Genomic DNA, 24,657 nt, shown 5'->3' with positions numbered 1-24,657 from the left:
ATTCTAATTGGACATTTTATAAATTTCCTTGTATGAGATTTTCGTTCAGCCATTTCTAAATTTTGTGCATCCCCAAGGCTATCTGTGACTTCTAGGGAGGGAGTCCAGTGTGTTAACCGAAATACTTCTATAAATCACCTTAGCAGGTTAGCTAGCTTCAGATGCATTGATGAGTTTCCTGCAATTCTACATCCTGTTGAGTCTAGACATTGAATATAGCATAATTTATCACTAGAAATAATTTTATTTCAGCTAGGCACCTTGAAAAATGACACACATATATCACCTAGGGTAGTGTATGTGTGTCTGTGCACTCGTGTGCGTGCATGTGTGTGTTTAAGAGACACAGAGAAAGAAAGAGAGATGCAGAGAGAGAGAGACAGAGAGAGACAGAGACAGAAACAGAAGGACAGAGACAGAAAGAAGCAAGAAAAAATGAGGAAAGTAAAAGCAGAGATAGCAAGAAGAGAAGAGTTAATTATTTCCTTTCATTCTGTTACAATAGCCAAGATAGGGAAGCAACCTAAATGTCAATCAACAGATGATTGGATAAAGAAATTATGGTTTATATATGCAATGGGATATTACTCAGCTATTAAAAAAATGAAATCCGACCATTTGCAATGACATAGATGGACCTAGAAGTTATTATGCTGAGTGAAATAAGTCAGGTAGAGAAAGATAAATACCATATGATTTCGCTTATATGAGAAATCTAAGGAACAAAAAGAACAAACTACCCAAAAACAGACTTACAAATATAGTGAACAGTTTGGTATTGGACAGAGAGGAGGGGAATTGGGGGGCTGAGAGAATGGACTGAAGGGTTAAAGAAGTACAAATTAGTAGTTGATAGATGGTCATGGGGATGGGGAGCATGGCACAGGGAATGCAGTTAACATTAATATGTTAGCTAGATGGAGGACCAGAGGAGGGAGGGAGCAATTGGGGTGATGGTTTTATGAACTTAATAGATGTCTAACCAATGCACTGTATACTTGAAACTAATTTGAATAAATACATTACTTAAAAAAAAAAATAACTATACTCTTCCTTTTCTCAATCCAGAAAATAAAGTCCCAAGCTTAACATGGCAACTCTTATGTTTTAATCATCAGTTCAGTGTGAAGAGTGGTTGAGGAAAACTTGCCCAGCGTTACCAAAAATGTAATTCTCAGTGAAGAGAGGAAGAATATGTTTCAGGAGACTGGATAGAAGGTCATACTATGCCTAAGGTTGCACAGATAATGGTAGTGGAGCCAGGCTTTGATCTTAGGTAGTCATTCCACAAAAGGGACCCCAATCCAAAAGTATTGTCAATAATATAAATCTGAGAACAGATGTACTATTGATGTGGCAACGTCTCTCGTAGAGTGGACCACAATAGAGCGATAATAAATTGATCCCCTCATTAATGTGCCCTCCCAAAAAAGATGGTGTTGGAGAGTTGTGGAGTAGTACTACTCTTTTCTAGAACCAAAGATGTTTAGAACTTTAGGGTTATTATTGTAGTAATAATAATCACTTCCTTTGTGGTAAAGGACTCTTTTATTATGCTACTGAATATTTTCTAATGTTCACTATTATCGGACTTTTTTTTCTTTGTATAACAACTATAAGTGACATTACCTCTAGATTTTTTTGTACCATTTTTGTTAAATTAGGTTTCACCTTTTTGCTGATTTTATAGAAATAATTTGGAAGCTTTCCTTTTTTATGCTCTGAAACAGTTTAAATACTATTTAAATCACTTGCTTCTTAAAATTATAGAATTTACCCATAAAACTGTATATTCTTAGAGAGTTTTAAAAGGTACACTTTGGCAGTTCTCAATACTTTGCCACAGTAATTGATCTGATTGATTGTAAATCTCTTCTAGAATCCATGTGAGAACTTTTTAGTTTCTTAAAAATAATCCAATTCTTTGTCATTGAATTTATATGTATAATGTTGAATAAATTAGGATACTATTCTGTGACCATGGTTATTTCTCAGTGTTATTTTCTCCCAGTCTAATTGCTTAGATAACGTGTGGTTTATATATTTTAATGTTTATTCATAGTTCAGAGAACCAGATTTTTATGTATTTATTAGCTCAATTTCTTTTCTGTTTTCTGATTTGTTAATTTTGGATTTTTGCCTTCAGTATTTGCTTTCTTCTACACTTCTTAGCATTATTTTGAAGTTCCTTTCTAGATTCCTTTTTTCTTGGCTAATAATTTTTGTTTTAGGCTATGAATTGTCATCTGAGTTATGGATACATTAAACTTTTATTTATCATTGTTTTTAAAGTATTCTGAAGTGTTGGATTTAATTTCAAGTTGAATTCCTCAAGAGATGAGAGATATTCTAAAATTTCCATGTAACAAAGATTTTTTTCCTATTTTTGTTATTAATTTCTAATTTTACTGCAGTGTGACCAAAGAATCTGATCTATACTATTCCTGCTTTTGGTACTGAGGTTTCCAATGTGGTCTGTCAAGAGTTGATTTATGTCCTCCCAAAAGATATGTTGACATAACCTCTGGTACTTGTAAATTTGACCTTACTTGGAAATAGGGTCTTTGAAGATATAGTCAAACTGAAACGAGGTCATACTAGATTAAGGTGGGCCTAATCCAACGACTGGTGTCCTTATAAAAAGAAGGAAATTTGCACAGAAAGACACACAGGAAGAATACCATGTGATAATAGAGACAGTGTTTCAAGTGATGCATCTACAAGCCAAGGATCCCTGAGGATTTCTGGCAACCACCAAGCTAGAAAGAGGCAAGAAAGGATCCTTCTCTAGAGCCTTCAGAGAAAGCAAGGCCTTTGCTGATTTAATTTGGGACTTCTAGCTCCACAACTATGAAATAATAAGCTTCTGTTGTTTTAAGCCGCCTAGCTTGTAGTACTTTGTTACAACAGACCTAGGAAACTAATACATACCCTAATGATATAAGGCTAAATTTTGTAAATGATTAAAGATGATCGATGAAAAATATATTCTTTTATGTTAAGATCTACCTTCTTAACTATGTTATGAAATACTCTATATTTTTTAAGTTTTTGGTTCATTTGAGTTTCATTGAGAGAAGTCAATGAAACTCATTTATAACTATTGAGTTTCTGTCTAATTTTCCTTATATTTTGTAATTTTTATTATTAGAATTTTACATATATATAATATCATGTCATCTGCAAACAGACAATTTTACTTCTTTCTTTCCAATTTGGATGCCTTATTTATTTATTATTTCTTTGCCTAATTGCCCTGTCTAGGAGTTTCAGTACTATGTTGAATAAAAATGGTGAGCATGGACATCCTTGTCTTGTCCTGAACTTAGAGGAAAAGCTTTCAACTTTGCACCATAGAATATGATGTTAGCTGTGGGTCTGTCATATATGGCCTTTATTATGTTGAGGTACATTCCATATATACCTAACTTATTGAGCGTTTTTATTATAAAAAGTTGTTGAATTTCGTCAAATGCTTTTTCTGCATTTATTAAGATAAGCATATAATTTTTATGCTTCATTTTGTTAATGTGGTATAACAAACACCATATTGGTCAACCAATTACAAATGTTGAGCCAAAATCTGCAAATAAATTATAATTATTTTTAATATTTTTGTCCTTTAGCCCCCATACTAAAGTTACAAGTGATTTACCATCTACCATTACAATATTAGAGTATTTGAATTTAACTATATATTTACCTTTACCAATGAGCTTTATACTTTTACATGTTTTCATGTTACGAATTAGTGTCTTTATGTTTCACTGGGATGCAGGGCCTTGGAGGAACAAGTTTGAAGGAAAACATGATGAGTTCAGTTATGCATATAATGAACTACATGTATCCGTGAAATGCCAGTTATGGCAAATAGGCAGGTGGAAATCAAGGCTGGAATATAAGTCTGGGAATCCTTTTTGTATGGGTGGTAGCTGAAGTATACAGCTGCAGTGTTCAATAATGTAGCCACTAGTCCCACGTGATTTTTCAAATTTAACCATGAATTAATTAAAATTAAATAAAATTAAAAATTTAATTTTTCAGTTATACTAGCCACATTTCAAGTGCTCAAAAACTGCATGAGACGTGTGGCTACCACATTGCACAAGCACAGATTACAGAACATTTCCACATCACAGAAAGTTCTATTGGACAGCATTGGTATATAGAGTAAGAAAACAGAGGTTTAAAATATATCAGAACCCTGATATTATTAATATGTGTGTGGTCATTGAAAAAGCCCAACTAAAACAGACTGAAAAGGAGATTCCATTCACTGAGTGCCTTTTAATTGGCAGGGCACTAGATGCTTTTATATGTTTTCTCTGATCTCTAAACTGTCTTATAATGTTAGTAATTTTAATAATTTTTATTGAGGCTTATTAAGGTTAATTTTCCCAAGCTAGTAAGTGGCAGAGTTGGAATTATAACCAATTATAATATTCCAAATCTAATGATTTTTGAATTTCCCTAGGCTCTCTAGCCTAAGAAAACACAGATACAATGGTGCCAAGGAAAAAGTCAAGGAAGAAGGAAATTTTTGAATGAGCAAATGACAAATGGCACCAAGAGTTCAAGTAAAGTTAGATCAAGAAAGTGTTCATTGAACTAGGCAGTAAGAAGGTTGTCACAAATTTTGTTGAGAACAATTTCAGCGTAGTATAAGATAGTCTGTTCTTTTAAGAGATAAGATGTGGTATTTCTTTCTTTATACAAAAGATGGTTCACTGAAAAGATGTTTCACGTTTTGTGTGTGTGTGTGTGTGTGTGCAAATTATATATTAATGCCTTAAGCTTGCATCAATCTTCTTTGGTATAGTCAGAAAGACTGAATTCTGAAAACTTTTCCTTATTCTTTACTTACTAGCAATCTGATCTTGGTCTAAACTCTCCAAAATTTTCTTCCAATCTGTACAATGGGGTTGGAAATATATGTCTTGCTTACCTAACAGGGATGTTTGAGTGTCAAATTAAACGATATATTTGACAATGAACTGTGAAGCAATATGTAATATAATAAGTGATTCCTAACTGATCAGACAAAAACAATATTTAAATTCCACGGATTTACCCACAAAGTTTCATGCATCTAGAGGACATTTTCATTTAAAGTTATCAGATCTCTATCTCTGGAGAACAGAAAAATATACTATCGTGTGTTGAATTTCTCCAACCCAGCCTTCCAGATTGACATTTGACTTTTTGAAGCTGAGATCCATGGGTTCCTGTGGGTAGTTCTGATTTAATCTTTATGTCTTGGCCTTTATGCCATCAAAACTGAAAGAAGGAGAAGAGATGACTTCTCCCTTCTCCAAGATGGTCAAAAAGAAGAGAAATGATTCAAACTTCCTAAGAAAACTCAGACTTTATAAGATAGCTATTTCTAGTTATTTTGTTAAGTAGATGAGTGCCTATATCTAGAATCTGATAAGTTTGTGGAAAAACTTAACATTAGTTCCCAAAGAAGCAAATCCCATTGATTACACTAACTGAAGAACTTCTAAAATTCTGTTGCCTGTGAGTTATGCCGATGACTGGAGGGCAGTGTTGCTAGGAAACACTATGGTTTGGTTAAAGTAAGGATAAGCATGAGAAGATGTGTTTGTCACCAGCCCATGGAAAACCTGAAGGGACTTCTCAGGTACTTCTCTGGACCTGAACTCAGAAGCTGAAAATATTTTCCGCCCAACAAAAGTAGTTTTAAAGTTCTTAACATCCAGGGTTTGAATATTGAAGTCTTACCAAATCTTTTTCAGTTATGTCTGAAGCAGTTCCAAGGAGAATCCTTAATAATTTGGGTCAGAATAAATCAGAGGAGTGTAAATTATTTGTCAATAAGGTACTTTTTAGTATCTTCTGAAACCTTCTAATTTGCCTCAAGGCATATTGAACTCAAACAAGTTTACTGGAAATGTCAGTTATTAAATAGACATTTTACAGTAATTGAACGTTACTGTCACACAGTTCAGACCACAGGCCCTGGCAGCCCAGAGAAAGGGTTGCTTATAGCAAGCTGTGCACTGACAGGAAACAAACTTTTTAGTGGGTCCCACCACAGTGCTCTGGCCTTAAGATGCAAGAAGGAAAAATTACCAACCACTGCCCCAGCTATTGCTGCTGAGATGCTGTCATTGAAATAATGTTACGAGGGCCAGGTAAAATATGAAGAAAAACAGTCTTGGTGGGATTTCTTAAAATCAATTAAAAAACACTTTTTGGTTGAGGTTTATTGTGTTACTGATAAACAGTCAAAGGTACAGGGGGAAATCCCAAACCCCAGTTATTGGGGTTAGGCCATCGATTTGGACTCTATTTACTGACATTTTTGCAGAAACAATATGAAATTACTGTTTTTCAAATGTGGGTTTAAGTTACCATCTAAGGAACAAGAATCTACATCAGTTTGAGTTTTCATCTCCTGACTTCTAGACAAGTAAGAGAAATTTTCATCATCCGTGCCCAGGATAAAATGCCGCTATTGTCAAACGCTACTGTAGCTTGTGATCAGGTGCTGCATGTCTCTAGTCCTAGTAGCAAGATTTATTTATAAAGTGATGCTTAATTCGCCCTTGTGATAACAGGGTTCTTCCCTCTGTTTAGGGCTCGTGCTCTCTTCTGCATGCTTAGACCCTGGCTTTTTCTAGATCATTCCTCTGACTTTCCAAATGTGCTCCAGTCTCCGTCCTCTTAAAATAAACAGAAAAAAAGCTAAAGAACAAATGGTCCTGCTACAAGTCTTCATTCATTTCCACTAAAGTCATTTTAAATATCAAACTGAAGTGATCTCATTATCTAAGGAGAAGGATGTTTCTACTTCGTTAACCAGATCCTGTATTCACTGTATTAATAATGTATTTCCATATCAGAGGTGAACCTTGCATGCTGCCACAGTCTTTGAGTCACAAATTGACTTCACCTCATGTTAGGTAAGCCCAGAGTGCAGACTTAGGCTTCTTCCTTTATCCTAGTCTGCCTTGCCTCTCTGCCTGGTGGCTCAGGGTCCCTTCTATGACTGGTGGGCCACCATAAATCCCATAGGGACTAGAACTCTGGAGCCTCTATTAGTTCTTGCAAGCTCTTTTTCCATATATCTGGATTCAAGTTTTGCCTCTGCTGGGAATTCCTGTTACATATGGACAGATTTCCTGAGGCATATTATCAGCAGACTGCCTGTCACAAGTGTCATACATAGAGTAATTTCATATAATGTGCCACATCTTCATCATATCATCAAAATATGTTTTATTACTAAAAAGAAAATAGTGTGAGGGGTTTAGTAAGCAACTTTTTTTCTACGTCAAAAGCTAAGCAAGGGAATGACCAGCTTTGGCATCCACAGAAGCTGCAGTCTGTACTAACCCCCTCATGACTGCTGGATCTGAATGGCTGAGCTATTGTCATTTTAAATTAAAAAATGGTACTCTGGTTTCCTTTTATTGGGAACCCTACATTAAAGCCAATCCTACTTGGACTGGAACTTGGCAAACTGCCTGGCTATTACCAACTCATAACCCTGGATAGAACTCTCTTTTAAATCAAGCAGACTTTAGAACAGCAATGTCACCACTCACCAGATTCTTAGCATTATGATTATCAGGTGACGCCTGCTTTCTGGTGACCAGTAGGTGACTCAGCTTCTCTTGCTGTTGAAGTTAGCTTAAACTGCATCTGCATTTGTCATGCATGTTCCTTTATAATTATGATGTGGGGATGCTGGCTGCCTCCATATTGGGGATCATTTATAAACTAGCTTAATTTTCACACCCTATGCCCCTACCTCTTCCAAGTTTCCTCTCTTCACCGCCTATTCAATATGGGGGACAAGTCCATTTAGAGTGTGACTATATCCTCTTCCAGATTTAACTCAGCATTTAAAAACATTCAGGGAAACACTTTAATAAGCAAAAAAGAGTTAAATATAAGCATGACGATGTTTACTCACTCAAAGAAGAAGTGTCATTATTGATTTTTTTAATTTGCCAATAACATTAATACAATAACAGCAATTAATGCTAGTAAATCACAAGGACTACATAACTTACATGCACTGTCTCCTATGCTGCGAATATATATATATATGTATATGTGTGTATATATATATGGAGTAGAGTCCAAGCAAGACTTGATGTTGGTTGGGTAAACAGAGCTGTTTCAATCTCAGCCTGCGGAAGTTGTATTTGATTCCATAGGCAATAGGTAGTTACCACAGATTTTTGAGTCTAGGGTTAATGTAAAATTCACTTTAGGAAGATTGATTGAGTATTAATGGGTAGGTAGTAAAGACAGGCAAATGAAAGTCAGAGGTACAAAGACCATTTGAAATTTTATTACAAAAAGATACATAAAGCCTGTTTGAGAAAGTTATAAAACTTTATATTGAAAGATATATAGTTATAAAACTTTATACTGAAAGATCTGAATAAAATAAGAGATATACTATGTTTTTAAATGTTTCTAGACCAGAGAACTTGTCACTTTAAACATATCCATCCTTTCCAAGTTAATCTGTCAAATCAATGAAATTCCAGTCAATATCTCACATATATTTTTTAATGGATCTTGACAAACAGATTCTAAAATAAATGTAGCACGTTAGGGTCAAGGAAAACCAAAACACTACTGAAGAACAATAACTAGGTGGGTTATAAGATATCATCATTTACGAATATCAATAATAAAGACAGTGTGATATTTGTTCAGGGCAAAGAAAGACCAATGGCAGAGATTCTGCCAACAAACTAAAATATGTTTATAAACTTGATATATTACAAAATTGGCATTCCAGATGAAGAAATGGTGCAGGGACAATGGTTTAAGGGCTTAAATGTGAAAAAGAATGTTTTAACCTTTCAGAAGAAAATAAATGAAAAACTTTTATCACTGTGTGCTATGGAAGAGTTTCTTAAATCTTAAATTTCTAAAATAAAAGCATTAGCTATTAAAGAATAGAATGATATATTAGAATTAAGAACTTCTCTTCATCAAAGGGTTCACAAAAAGGTGAAAGGATGTACTGTAACTGGGGAAAAACCATAAACTACAGTATTACCAGTAAAGCCATGATATCTCAAATATATTGAACACTAAAATGGATAAAGAAATAACTACTCACTTGGTAAATGAGCACAAGAAAAAGAAGGTATTTTGCAGAAGAAATATTTGTGATAGATAAAACCTATGGAAAAAAATGGATGCTTAACCTCACCGGTAATCTGCAAAGGCAACTTAGAACCACAGTTAGATATTATTTTACATCTACTAATTAAAAAAAAAATTAAGAAGTCTGATGGTACTGTTAGAGAGAATGCATGTTAACATTTTATGAGAGGAACTAGCATAATCACTTTGAAAAGCAATTCGGCATTATTTTATAAAGCTATGCATATTCCACTATACTTATAGGCATACACCTTAGAGAAGTGCTTCTTAAATTTTGATGTTCATATGAATCATCTAGTGACCTTGATAAAATACAGATTTGCATTTTGTAAAATTTTTAAAAGATTAAATTTTAAAAATCCATAATTGAACACATTGTATAGAAACTGGAAAACATCATTCATTCATTCATGGAACAAAAATTTTTAAGCTGAGCACTTACTACAGTAGTCTCCCCTTATTCTTGGTTTTGCTTTTCAGGATTTTAGTTACTGGCGGTCAACTGTGGTTCCAAAATTTTAAATGAAAAATTCCAGAAATAAACAATTCTTAAATTTTACATTGCACTCCATTCTGAATAGCATAATGAAATCTCATGCTGTCTTGCACCATTCAGCTGGGCGATGTGAATCATTTCTCTGTCCAGCGTCTCCCCACTGTATAAGCTCCCTACTCGTTAGTCACTGAGTAGCTGGCTCAGTTATCACATCGACTATCCAGTATTGCAGTGCTTGTGTTCAGGTAATCCTTATTTCACTTAATAATGGTTCCCAAAGTGCAAGACTAGAGATGCTGGCTATTCAGGTATGCCAAAGAGAAAACAAAATTTTTTTTTGAATGAAAAGATAAAAGTTCTGGACTTAATAAGGAAAGAAAAAATTTGTATGTTGAGGTCCTAAGACCTGTGGTAAGAATGAGTCTTCTGTTTGTGAAATTGTGAGGAAGGAAAAAGAAATTTGTGTTAGTTTTGATGTCATACCTCAAATTGCAAAAGTTTCAGCCACAGTGGCTAATGAGTGCTTAATTAAAATGAAAAAGGCTTTAAACTCGTGGGTGGAACAGGAACAGAAAATATGTTGCACCAGAAAGCATTGAGCCTAAACAAAGACTCAGAAAGAAGTCCCCTGAAACCAGTGACACCAAATCTTCTACTGCCAGTAAAGAAAGGGTGGTTACACAGATTCGGGAATAGGTTTGGACTGAAAAATATAAAAATTACTAGAGAGGCTGTGTCTGCCAAAGTAGAAGATGTTGCCATACTTCCAGTGGAGTTGAAGAAGTTGGTTAGGGCTTGGTAATATCTACCGTTTTAGGCATCCATTGGGGGTCTTGGACTGAATACTCATGGATAAGGGGGGGCTACTCTATGTGCCAGATAATTTTATAGCATCAAGGATACAACAATAAAGAAATAGAAGAAAAAACAAGACAAAACCCTGCTTATGTGGAATTTACATTCTAGTGTGCATGTGGTGGGGGAGGAGACATAAGGCACTAAATAAATAAATAACTAAAATATATAGTATGTCTGATTATATACCTAAATGCTACACATAATATTTAGCAGAGAAAAGAAGTAGGGAATGTTGGAGGGGTAGCAGCTGTAATTTTAAATATAGTTATCAAAGCGAGTCTTTCTGAGAACCTGAAAATTGAGCAAAGCGCTGGAAGAAGTGAGGGAGTGAGTTATCTGATTATTTGAGAGACAAACACATGTGCAAAGGCCTCGAGGAATAAATATGCTTTGTGTGCTGGATGAATAGCAAAGACATTAGTGAGGCTAGATCTGAATGATAAAGGGTAAGAGAAATAAGAAATAAAATCAGAGAGGTAGAGGTGGCCAGGTGATGTAAGTCTTGCAGACCATTAAAATGATTTTGACTTTTACTCAGAGCCAAAAGAAAAACCATTGGAGGCTTTTAAGTAGATGAGCGATGTTATCTGATTCACAGATAACAGCACCATTTTGGTTACTACGTTAATAGGCTAATTGGAGGGAGGCCAAGTATAAAAGCAGGGAGAACAACTAGGAAGCTATTCTAATAAGTCAAGTGGAAGATTCTTGAGCAATGGGGGTGGCAAGAAGTGATTGGATTTTGTATAAATTTTAAATGTAGAGCTGATATAATTTCTAAATGTGGGGTCTAAGAAAAATGAATATTTTTGTCTTAATAGAAAAATAATGTGGTCATTTACTTAGGTGGGGAAGACTGCTGAAGAAATGTTTGGAGAACGGATAAAAATCATATGATCAGATTTAGGCATGTTGCGTTTGAGATGTGTCAGGAGGAGCTGTTCAGTAGAAAGTTGGGCATGCCAGTCTGAAGCTAGGGAGAGAAGTCTGGGCTAGAGATATAATTTTTGGAGTCATCATCATGTAAGTGGTATAGCCGTGATATTGGCTGAGATTGGTTAGGGGGACCACTTAAAGAGAGGGTGTGGCAAGAGAAGGGGCCTAAAGCCTGAGCCTTGAGTGTTCCAATGTTTAAAGTAAATATCTTAAAGGAAAATAGAAAAGACAAATCATCTACAAATAATCAACTATTAGACTTATGGATGACTTTTCAAGAGCAACAGTGGAAGCCAGAAGAAATGGAGTAATATCTTTAAAGTGCCACAAGAAAGAAAGCAAAACTATATATTTAGAATAAAGGTAAAATGAATATATTCTCCAGAAAAGTTGAGAGAGTTTACTACCTTCAGTGGACCACTCTTATGTAAATGTCTAAAGGATGTATTTCTGGGAGTAAGGAAGTGTTTCTCAGGGAGAAGATCTGAAATGAAAGTAGAAAAGACTGATGAGAATAAGGGAAGATCCACGTTGGCTGGCAGATGTCTCAACAATGATACTTTAGAGGCCAAGGCACTTGGAAGAAATTTGGAATCTTTTGCCAGGTAACAGTAGTGTTCATTTTTAGAGGCTAAGCTGCTGAGAATATAGATTTCTAATTGATCTTGAAATTAATCCTCTTGTACTATCTGTCTTCAGCATGATAAGTAAAATGTTTATGCTGCAATGGTGTTATTATTTATTAGCTTTACATAAATAAGTGAACATAATTTACAAAAAATTTTAAAACAAATTGATGGAAAGTTTAAAAATAAAAATTTTAAGTTAAAATATTAACTAACTTGAGCTCTCTGTACTAATTACTTGCCTGCAGGGAAAGCATTTCCTATAATAAACTTTATGTCTATTCCAAAGGGAGGATTTGGAAAATTCCCATTGGGCAATAAAGAAAAAAGGCAGATAATGATCCATGCGTAAATATCTACAAGGATTAGATAATTATTTACCATTTTGGGAACACAATATTTTGGGTAACTACTTAAATAGACCATAAATGCCATATTAAGATCCCAAAAAAAGCTGCTGCTGGATTAATAAATTATATTAACATTTCTGTCAGAAAAATTTACTAGTGAAATTTCATATATGAACTAGATGAAAGGAGGAAAATCATTTAAATCAATATTGAACAAGTATTTGTTAAACTTCAACATCTGTTCAATTTTTTTATTGTGTTCACCACCTAAAGTTAAATTTCCTTCTGTCACCTTATGTTTGACTCCCTCCACCCCATCTACCTCCCCTCTACCAGCCTTCCTCACACCTGTTAGAATGGCTATCATAAATAGTACAAGTTATAATAAGTGTTGGAGAGGCTATGGAGACAAAGGAACCTTCATACACTGCTAATGGGAATATAAGTTGGTACAGCCACTATGGAAAACAGTATAAAGATTCTTCAAAAAATTAAGAATAGAGTTATCATATGACCCATCAATCCCTCTGCAAGACGTTAACCCAAAAAATTTGAAAACATTTATCACAAAGATATATGCATCCTGATGTTTATAGCAGCATTATTCATGGTGGCCAAGACTTTGTTCACTTATTGTAAGTGAAAACTTCTTGATAAACTAGAAACAGAAGAAAATTATTGAAAGTACATTAAAAACCTACAATTAGCATTATACTCAATGATGTCACATTCAAAGCATTTCTATTATAGTTAGAAACAATGCCAAGATGCCTTGTATCACAGTCATTTCTAATATTGAGCTGGAGGGCCTATCCAGTGTAATACGAAAGTAAAAATATGCAACAGATGTGATTGTTATCAAGAAAGACATAAGACATTGTTATTTATATAACATGTATGATAGTCTACGTAGAAATTCCAAGAGAACCAATAAAAAATTATTAAAACTAATTGGAGAGATTAAGAAGTGTGGATCAACATATAAAAATCACCAGCTTTAAAAAAAACCAACAATGACAAATTAAAAATGTGTCAGAAAAATATTTCATTTGTAATTGCAGGGAAAAAAATGAAATAAATTCAATAAGGGATATGCAAGATATTTATAGGAAAAACTAATAAAATTTACTGAAGTCTAAAAAAAGATCTAATGTATTTAAAATAAGCATATACAATATTTGAGCATAGGAAACTCAGTATTTTAAAGATGTCACTGCTACCAAAATTATATTATGAATTCAATACAATCCCAACCAAAATCCCAAGGAGAAATTTCATGGAATTTTATGTTAATTCCAAAAGTTAATATGGCAGAATTAATGCACAAGAATAGGCAAGAAAATTAAAGACAAAAAACTGAACATAAAAGGAGATCATACTCTACCAGGAATCAAAATATTTAACAAACTTATGATAATAAAAATAATATGGTATTCGAGCAGAAAATAAAATCAAGAAGATAAATGAAATACAATTGAGAGTCCAGGAATGAGCCTGTGTATACTGAGATAATTAGCTCTCTGTTATAGAAAATACGATAAAATTATACCAACACGATGCCATTCATAAAAAAATTCACATGGATTAATGAATAATTCTAAAAAACTATAAAATACTAGAAGAAAATATAGGAGGATATATTTATAAATTTATCATGGAATGATCTTCTTAAAGTAAATATGCAAAAGCATTAAGAATAAAATATAAGTTTTTCAACAAATTACCAAACTTCTGAACAACACAAAAGACCACACACACCAAAAAACATAAAGAATGATAACTAGAAAGACGTTCTTGTAACATACCAAGACAAATGAACAATATTCAGAATTTATAAAGAACAAATGATAAAAATGAAGAAAAGACAAAGAATCCAAGTGAAAAACAAGCAAAGGATATGATTCACAGCAGAGATATGAATGGACTGTAAACATACAAGATAACTATTTCTGGTAATCAAGGAAATGTAAGCAATGATGAGGACATTCGTTTACTGCACTGAAACATTTTTAAATTTTGGTAAGTTATCTCTTTTTCCCCTACATGTAATATTGTATTATAGTTAAAAACAATGGGATAAATCTATGTATATTGATACAAAAGCTTTTTAAGAAAATTGTTACTTAAGAAAATGACCTAATGATATGCACATTATATTAACATTTATGTAAAACTTGTTCTCACGTACATGTATGGATGTATAGATACACACTGTTTTAGTTGGGTTCCATAGAAGCAGAGCCTGAGATGGTGATTCTTGTTCAAGCAATACTGGGAAAGTTCTCTCAGGAGAAGCGGAATGAAGCAAGCAGGGTAGGACAGGGCAAGAAGACAAAGCAAGAAAGTGGTCCTGGGTGGAGACAAATTCAGTCAGATTCTGGAGCACAAACTGCACCAGAGTGGGTCCCACCTCGAGGCCATTTTCTTCCCACTGTGTCCATCCATTATTGACCAAGTGCGGCCTCCGCAACTCTTAGGGTATGGGGAGTAGTCATAGCTCCTGCTTGGCCAAGGGCGATTCTCCAAAGGGGAAGTTCTGAGTTACTATCAGCTAACTCTAGCAGCCCCAGAAAAGGGGATCTGGGCAGGGCAGCACCTACTACACACATGCACACACATATACACATGTGTGTGCACACATATGCATACATACTCACACATACACACATGCACACATGCACTTATATGAACAAACACACACAAGTGGGCAAAAGACACAAAATTGATAAAATGGTTACTTCTAGGGACAGAGCTGAGATTGAGGGGTGTTGTCAAAGTGAGCTTTAGTTTTATATTTTTTTTAATAATCACAATATGTTATGTAATTAGAAAACAAACTTTTTAAAAAGAAGCATTTTACTTTCTCATGTAGGAAAAGACTCCAATAACCCACCTCCTCAAGTCTCCCTTGACTTTCTCATACTTATTACAAATAAAATTTATTCAAGGGAACCACATTAAGATTCCAGAGAGCTTTTTTCCCTTGTATTTCATAGTTCAATACAATTACAGAACAGTCTTTCTTGGGCAGATGTCATTCCAATTTTCTATTTAATAATAATATGATCATTATTCACAGTTCAATTTGTGAAATATGAGAAACATATACACATATTTACTAAAACAGAAATCCAATGAATAGATAATGTTCATTCTTCTGGTACTCAATGATTTTGACCAGAGTTTCTTTTGTTGAATGTTTTGGTGAAGACAGCAACCCATGGCTTATTAATAACATTAATTAAAATGTCATTTTATGCTAAAAGGGAGAAGGGAATATGATACTCATTCTTTACCTTTTGATATCGATATTTGAAAACCCATTGGTCTGATCTTTTATTTAATTGTCTGTTCCTCTGCTAATAACTAATGTAAACAAGAAAGGACCTCAGCCTCTAAACGGGCCACTCTTAGCTTCTCTACCTAACCATTGGTGTGATCTCTTTCAGTCCCATGGTTTTAAATATTATTTATAGACTGATGATTCCCAAATCTATAGCTTTACCTCTTTTCAAGAACTCTATCTATGTTCAACTGCTCAGTTGAGCTTTCAACCCGGATGTCTTCAGTTAGCATCTCAAATTGAAGAGAACTCTTGATTTCCCTTCTACCATCACCTCCTACACACCCATTCTTCATCCATCTGAGTTAAAGTCATCATCATTTATTCAGTTGCTTAAGCCAGAAATCCAAGTAATCCGTGATTTTCTTTTCATCATTCTCCAATACCCAATCATCAGAAAATTCTCTTGATAATACCCCCCAAACAAATCCTCAATCTTTATTCATTTCTGTTAATTCCACCCTTATCCAAGTAACATAATTTTTCTCATGGATTATTACAGTAACCTAATTACTCTTCCTGTTTCATTTTCTGCTTTATGATGTACATAATAGCTAGAACAATCTTTTAACACTGTAAATCAGATCATGTAAAACCCTGTGCTGCATTTAGAATAAAATCCACATGCTAAATGTCGATTCCCAAACCCTAAGAACTTTTCCCTGCTATTCTTCCACCTCATTTTATATCATACTCCTTCTTTCTCACAGTTCTCTTGCCACGTGGGGCTTCTGCCGGTTCCTTTGTACATGCCAATCCAGTTCATCATTTGGCCTTTGGTCATTCAGGTCTCTGTCTAGATACGACCTTTTTGGAGAGGTCTTTTATCACCCAATTCAATGTAGCCATTCAGTTCCTCTCCATCATATTTCCCTATTTTAATTTTATCATATTTGTCACCTATGGTATTTTTCTTATTTGTTTGCTATCACATCTTATTCAAATGTAAGCCCTACAAGAGTAGAGATCTTGAATAGTTCATATCCTCAGCATATCTGTAGAATGGATTTGGGCACACAATAGGCTCCCGATACACATTAGGTGAATGAATGGATGAATAAATGCATACGAGCATGACCACTTCTGTAAAAGGCACTGTAGGAGATACTTGATAAATATAACAATGGTCCCTGTTGCATCTAGAGCTCCCAATCTGCTTGGGGGCCCAAACAATAGAGCACTGCATGACTAAGCAGTAAGTTGTGTGGTATTGACCATAAGTGAGATGGGAGTTCAGAGAAGAGTGTGGGAAATGCAAGAGACCTAAGCTGGAGGCCTCTGTTCCAGTATTTGCATACTGCTCCAGCATGCAAATCATTTAACTGAATGTATATAATTTCCATTCCCATCAGTGTGGTTGCAGGAGTTGAACGGTGCTAAAACTGTCCAGTGATAGTTTATGCACCAAACACCCTGTCCAGACCACTTTTTTTTCCAGCGCCTTCTCATTTACGTAAGCTTTCAACAGAAATATTTTAAGTAGGTTTTAAGCCTTATCCAAACAGGGTAAGTAATTTAGCAAACTTCAGCCCTTTCTAAACAAGACACAGGTTCAGGATGTTTTTACATTAATTCTCAGGCAGTAAGTAAGGAGACAGTGCAAACTTGATGACACCAACATACCAAAGGACATTTGGATATTTCTTTCATTACTCATTTGTTTTAGACTATTAGAATTAAAGTCTTAGTGGTGTGGTTAACCAATTAATACTCTTGTCATTTGTTCTTGTGGGGCTTACACTCACTTCCCAAGGAATACTTCCTATTTTCACGATAGACGCAATAGTGAACGTATTATAGTTAAATGAATACCCCTAACAGTTAATAATGATCGCCTTAATTTTATATTTTCCTGTTGAAAAGTAAGGAAATGAGGTTTAAAGAATCTGCCTGAGAGAAGCAAATGATCAAGGACTACAGTGGAAGGGGAAGCTGAGTGTTTCTTTATCTTCTCCTTTCTGTTGGAGTAACCCTAATATAGTACAGACTTCAAGAATTTACTGCCTTTGCTTTTCAAGTAAATGACTTGGGTGTGAAAAACAACACATCCGCTCTGTGGTTGAGCATTTTTTTCTGTGAGTGACTTAGCTTTGAATTTCTCTGTAGTAGTAGGCTGGTGGCACTCCCCTGGCCTCTCTTGGAGATTCTTTTCTCACTCAGTTACTTTCAGTTTACTGAAAGACCCCAAGATGACCGGAGGAAGACTGCTGGTCTCTTCATTTCCTTACTTCCGGCTGCAGTGATCACATCTTCAAGATTAGAATTCTATATTTAGAAAAGTATACCCATGTCCTATTCCACCAGGAAAGCAAGAGCCCAGCTTATTGCATTTATGACCTAATACAATGAAACTTCTAAAAACACAACCCACCTAACCCAAATCTTCATTAACCAGTATTTTCCCTCTTAAACTCAATTTTTAGGGAAAGAGAATAACAACTGTTTCAGGAATATAATTAATTAATTTTATTATGATATATATTCATGAAATACAATAATTTTTAAAACTAAGACTCAAACTTAGTTATTTTTACTTATAATAAAATGGTATTATTAGCTGTTTCCTTCAATCTTTAGAGTTCTAAATAAGGGAACATGCACACAAGGATCATACTCAGATGAAAATCAAAGTGTTACTTTATTAAAATTAGCAAAAACCCTATAATACCTAAAATGGATAGCTTCTAGTAAAAAAGTGTGGATCTTAAAAACCAACATTTAATATATACTTTTCTTCATACAAATTGAAGAAAATAGGCCTGCAGTATGAACTTCCTGGCTTACCTATTCAGTTATAAGAAGTGAAAAGATAGTCTCTTCCCATTTCTACTCCTAATGAGGAAGTCCTTGGCCAGGTGTGCAGAAACCTAGAGAGGGCTTATTGCTCTTGGACAGAAAAAGAGCCTCTGACAAATGGACAGTTAACTAACTTCTCTAGCAAAATATGCAGTAATTAATATTAGGCACCAAGTGATTAGAGCAGGGAAGGTAGTACTAGAAAATTTTACTAAGTGCAGAGGGGGAACAGGTTACCGTATATGATGGTACGAGTCGTGTACTACATCATTGTAGGGTGTAGAAGGGTTTCATTTACATAGAATATGATGTCATTATGTCTCTGAGGTTTGTGCAGCAACAACAGCAGAGTCATAAAGATTTCTTAGGACCTATATAAGAAACTAGTTGTGCTACGCTGGCCAAGTGGTTTAATTCCGATTAGCCTCGATTTCCTTGGTTAGGAACGATTATTTTGCTACACAATCATCATTCTCCTCTACTTTCATATTAATAGACCCCTATGTCAATAGGGATAGATAAAATTTGTATCCAGATTTAAAAAAAAATTCAAAGTACATTTTCCAGTCTTTCTCGAGGGATATCCTCAAATGGGAAATCTCTAAATGAAAGTAACTCAGCTGGAACATATACTCTTTCTCTTTTTTCTTTTCTCCTTCCTCCTACCTAGAGCGAGATTGTGATAGCTGGATCTCCTGCAACCATGAGGTTACCTGGAGGATGGAAAACACCCACTGAAAATTACAAAGCAGAAAGAGAGGAGTCTGAGCCTCTGATTTCAATGGAGCCACCAGATCAGCCTTGCACTCCTAGGCTTCTTGTTTACATGAAATAAAAATACACTTCTATTTTGATTAAGCTATTGTTGGTTGAGTTTTCCCTTATATGTATCTAGCCTATCATAATTGATAGATACTTTATCTGTAATAATACTGTGTGACTGAAGAGGAATAAAAGAGGAACTACTGGGAAACACTTTGTGAAAAATAAAATGCCACATTAATATCATGGCTTTGTGAGAATCTGGGGTCAAGCAGTGTCGCTTTGGGATACCAATGACAAGGATCAACACAGAGCTGTGCAGTGAGTGGGTCATTCTCTTCCTGCCCTCATTCTGTCCCAGATCACAGTGCAGTTTCCTGGGGCCTCCGGGTAGTCATTCCCTGAGGACAGCTCTTTCTGACCTGGCAGAATTCTCTGCATCTGCAGCAGAGACACATGAGATCCTTGGCAGGAGCTGGAGAGAAAACAAAGTATAGGCATAGACTGGTCTCGAGATCTGGGCATTCCTTCTGCTAGGGTTCATTATAGCAAGAGTCAGAGCTACAGCTGTGACAAAAAAGGTCCTGAAGCTGTAATGAGACTAGAGCCATAAAGACTTCTTTACATAAAGACTTAGAGGATCCTTGGACATTTAAATACAATAACTCAGTCACCTGATAAGTGATATGCAAAAACGCTCTAAAGTTAGCAAAGAAGAAAGACTTATCTCTTCCTGGAGATGTCAGGGAAGCCTCACTCATCCTTAGTTCTAGATGCTAGCCAAGAAGTCCTCCTGCTCTTGAAATAGGGGACAGAGGGTATATTGGTGCGATAGTTTTGTCCCCAAGATATTGCTGAGGGCGGAGAAACGACACTCTGGAAGCAGTTACTCGAATCTCTTCTGCAATACCCTTAACAAGCTGCCATCTAACCTATGTTTGCTACCAAGAGAGATTAAGAGGTCAGGGAAGCACATAGTAGAATTTACTACCCTTTTCAAGAGACCAATCTACTTTAACTGCTTTTCTTTTGGTAAAATATTTCTCCTTATAATAAGCCCAATAGAGATTCTCTGTAGTTTCCACTGGTAGGATACAGATCTGTTTTTAAAGGAAACAAAGAAAGTCTACCCCTCCCATCTGTGAGCCCATCCTTAAAGCGTCTACGAAGATTTCACATCTTCCTGAAAGTCTTCTCTTAAAGAAGCTTCAAGTAAAGAAAAGAAAAATAACAAAATAAAAACCTGTATTCAAAAATCAGATTTGGGGTAAAATATTAGCTTTATCTCTTAAATGGATATGTGACTTTATTATTTTATTTAAATTTTCTGAGCTTATTCCATCTTCTATAAATGGAAATTATGATTTCTAACTCACGGAATTGTAGAAATGATGATAATAAAGATAATAGACGAGCTATAGACTATATATGTCAGGGATGTATATTGTTTCACTTACTACTAACAAGACCTCATGAAGTGGGTACTATTGTTAGCACCATTTTTCAGCTGAAGCAATCGAGGCAGAGAGGTTTAGTAACTTAATGATGGCCACACCGCTGCACTTAATCACTATCCCGTTTAACCTTCTGTAAGACTGAGCTCCCATCAAGGGCCAGGCAGGACTGATTTTGTTAAGCTTCAGAGATCAGATAAGATGAGGCATTTGGAGCAGGTAAGTTTACAGAAAATAAATGAGCTAAGAAATGTCCATGCCTCCTACAGAGCTTGACACATCAATACATTTGAGCTCATTTTGCCTTCATTCTCCTCTAGCTTAAGAAGCCACAGTTCTCTTGGGTCAGCTTAAAAGGTGAGTATGAATTAATTTCAGTTATCTTAGCAGGGGGGAATCAGGAAGTTTGTTTCTGCCCCCATGGCCTCTTGATTACTCCTAAGTAACTCCACCTAACTTTATGGAGCCCCAATTACATGTCCAGCTCTGTTCTAAGTGTGGTTAGCATACATTAACTAGTTTAATCACCACCCTAATTTTATGAGGTGGATAGAATCATGATACTTGCCTGCCACAGGCCCAGGAGGCACAGAAAATTTCTTGGCTTCAGTGGAGACCACCATTCGCTGGACCTTCAGAGCTTCACCTTCTCTTCAGCCTCTTCTCACCGTTCTAGGAGAAGGGGACATAACTGCTCCACTGAAAACTCTGTCTTCATTTTAAGGGTTACTCTAATTGAAATAGGAAAAAGTTGAAGGATGGTAAATACAATGTGGAACAATTAAAAAGCTTATGAAGCCTCATCAAACTTCTCCAGTCATGTGTCCTGGTCTAATAAGGTCCCAAGAATGTAGCAGAAGCTCTCTTGGATCTAAGCTCTTTGATTTGATTCTGGAGGGTAGAGGTCTCTAAACTGTGTCTGGCTAAGGCAATGTTTATGGAGTTCTCAGGGACAGTAGAAATTGAACCACAGGTGCCCTTGGTCTCAAGTTGTGACTTTCATTTCTGGAAACCTCTAAATGATACCCATTTTATTGAGTATCCTTTTCACAGAGTAATGGTCCTCATTGAGTATTTCCTTATGTCAAAAGAGTTGTTTTTTATTTATTTTTATTTATTTTTATTTTTTGTGAGCTACTCAGAAACCCAACCCAATTGACATTTATATAATACTCTTTTTTCAGAACAAAAAGTTTGATGTCTAAAAAATCAACTTGCAAATGAATATTCAGAACTCAAATTTCTAAGTAAGAGCATTTATAGGTATTGACTCACTATGGACATTAAATTTCTAAGTAGAATAATATCCATTTTTTTAGTTCATGTATTATGTCAACACCATTATTTTATTCTTTTTATTTTGTAAAATTTCCTAGTAGTTTTGGATAATGAGTCAATCTTATAAAAATGTAAGTATTTAGTGAAAAATAGTAGAGATTCTGATCAATTTAATTTATAAGAGCATATATATAATCAAATTAATAAAAACTTTTATTAAATGTTACAATAAGTAGAGAGTAATATGGAGAAAACTTAAGTTATAACTATGTGCCAAAATAAGACATAAGAGAGTAAAACATTAACTTTTTTTTAAAAGTAGAAAGAGAATAATTCCCAGATATGTCAAAGAGATGAATACTTTTGAGAGAATTAAAGCAATGGGAAAAATCGTGGGGCAAAAGATTAACAGTTTTAATTTTGAAAATTTTTTTATAAAATGAAAACTAACAAATAGAGAGGATTTGATATGATTTAAAAAAAGGCAGCCCATAATGGGAAGAGGAGGGTCCTGGAGTGCCAATGAAAGTACGCTTTGAAGTCAGATTGATGGGTCCAAATCCTGCCTCTATCATATATGTGAACGAAGATGGTCAAGTTACCTAACTCATTTGTGCCTTAGATTCTCTTTCTGTAGAGTGAGACTAATAGTATTTAACTTGTAGCATTGTGGTAAGTATACCATACATGAATATAGATAAAGAACTTAGAACAGTGTCAGACATATAGTGACTCTTTAGTGATTGACAGCTATTACTTTTATGACTTACGGCAGTGCTTCTTAACCTGGGGCAATTTTGCCTTCACAGGATATTTGTCAATTTCTGAGACATTTTTAGTTGTTACAACTTGGAGGAGGGAGTGTTAATGGCATCTCGTTGGTAGAGAACTGCTCAACATCTTATAAACACAGGACAACCCCACAACAAGGAATTGTCTGGCCCAAAATATCAATAGCACCAACTGTGAGAAACTCTGCTCTGTAGTATGTGAAAAGCTCATAAAACTTTACAAGAACTCTAATAAGATCCCAGTAGATAGACGGAAAAAAGGATATGGACAATTCACTTAAAATGAAGTTTGGAAAATAAATATTTGGGAAACATTTAAATTTACCAATAATTTTTTTAAAAGATTAACTTAGACAATAAAAAATTATTTTAAAATTCCAAAAAAACTAATATTAAAATCCAAAGTCAACATAGTACCAGGGAAATGGGCATATTCATACCTTGTTGATTGCTATACAAAGGGTATCAGTCTTTGAGAATTTGCTAATAAATGCCATAAAAATGTGTAGAACTTTTGACTCTTAGATGTCATTTCTGAAGATTTAGTCTAAATTAGTTATTCAAAAAATTACTTATGTGGGCTAATATACTTAATGCACACTGTAACATTTCTTATAATAGCAAAAACCCAAGAGCAATTTAAACAAACAGAAAAGGGAAACAGTTAAGCAAATTTGTTATAATGAAATACGCTATTTTATCATACTGAATTTATGATAATATAAAAAAATATAACCACTAGGAAAATGTAATGTTCAATGTAATGTTAATTGAAAATGAGTAACACATTTTTATTTATTTATATTCTATAATTACTGTATAGTTATACTCTATAACTATATCAAATATATACACATACATAAATATGAAACAAAACAAATGCTCAATGACACACGTTGAATAAGTTAAAAACAAAAAGAAATGCATTTGACCTTGAACAACATGAGTTTGAACTATGCGGGTCCAGTTATGCACTGATTTTTTTCTATATATACAGTCGGTTCTTCCTATCTGGGGGTTTTGCCTCCGCAGATTCAACCAACTGCAGGTGGAAAACAGTATCTTCATATTCGCAACTGCAGTTTCCCAACTGCAGAATCCCATCCACTGATAGAAATTGCTGTGTTTGGTTCGTTGAATCTGAGAATGTGTGTTGTTCAAGGGTCAACTGTATGATGTCATAAGGGTGGTATGTATTTACTTTTTCTATTTGATTTAATTTAATATTTTTAAATGTTATATTGTTATCTGAACAAATAGAGAAAGAAAGCAAAAACTAAACTGGCACGCCTATACTTTGTGAGTTAAAGTTAAGTCAACAGGACAGAGGCGCAAATGGATGGTGAGCTCTACAAATCCACAGCTCACATGGCTAGTGACCTTCAACAGACTGTGGTATTTCTAAGTATGAATGTACCTCTGTTTCTGCTTTGTAGATATTCCCTACGAATTTCACATTCAGCTTGGAGCGGGAAAATTTTCACAGTGCTTTTCCTCCATTTCAGTTAGAATCTTATGTGGTCCTTAAAGAAAAGTGGTAAGCAACTCATCTTGACCTGCTGAACGCATTTTTAAGGATTAAAAAAAAATAATAGAGATAAAGTGTTTGTGATTGTATGAAGTTAATCATGGGGAAAATTCCATTTTCTTAGGGAGTTTCGAATAATGGTTCTTGAGAAAAATAATTCATAAGTTAATTATTTTTAAAATTGCTTACATTTTATATATAAAAGTCAAAGTTTTTGTTTTTGATACTTGTTTATATATTTATATATTTACAAATTTCCTAAGCTTTTACCATTGGAAGA

Source organism: Pteropus vampyrus, unplaced genomic scaffold (assembly GCF_000151845.1).
Source record: "Pteropus vampyrus isolate Shadow unplaced genomic scaffold, Pvam_2.0 Scaffold9, whole genome shotgun sequence".
In the NCBI taxonomy this organism is placed as follows: domain Eukaryota; kingdom Metazoa; phylum Chordata; class Mammalia; order Chiroptera; family Pteropodidae; genus Pteropus; species Pteropus vampyrus.
Note: the sequence above shows the minus strand (reverse complement) of the source record.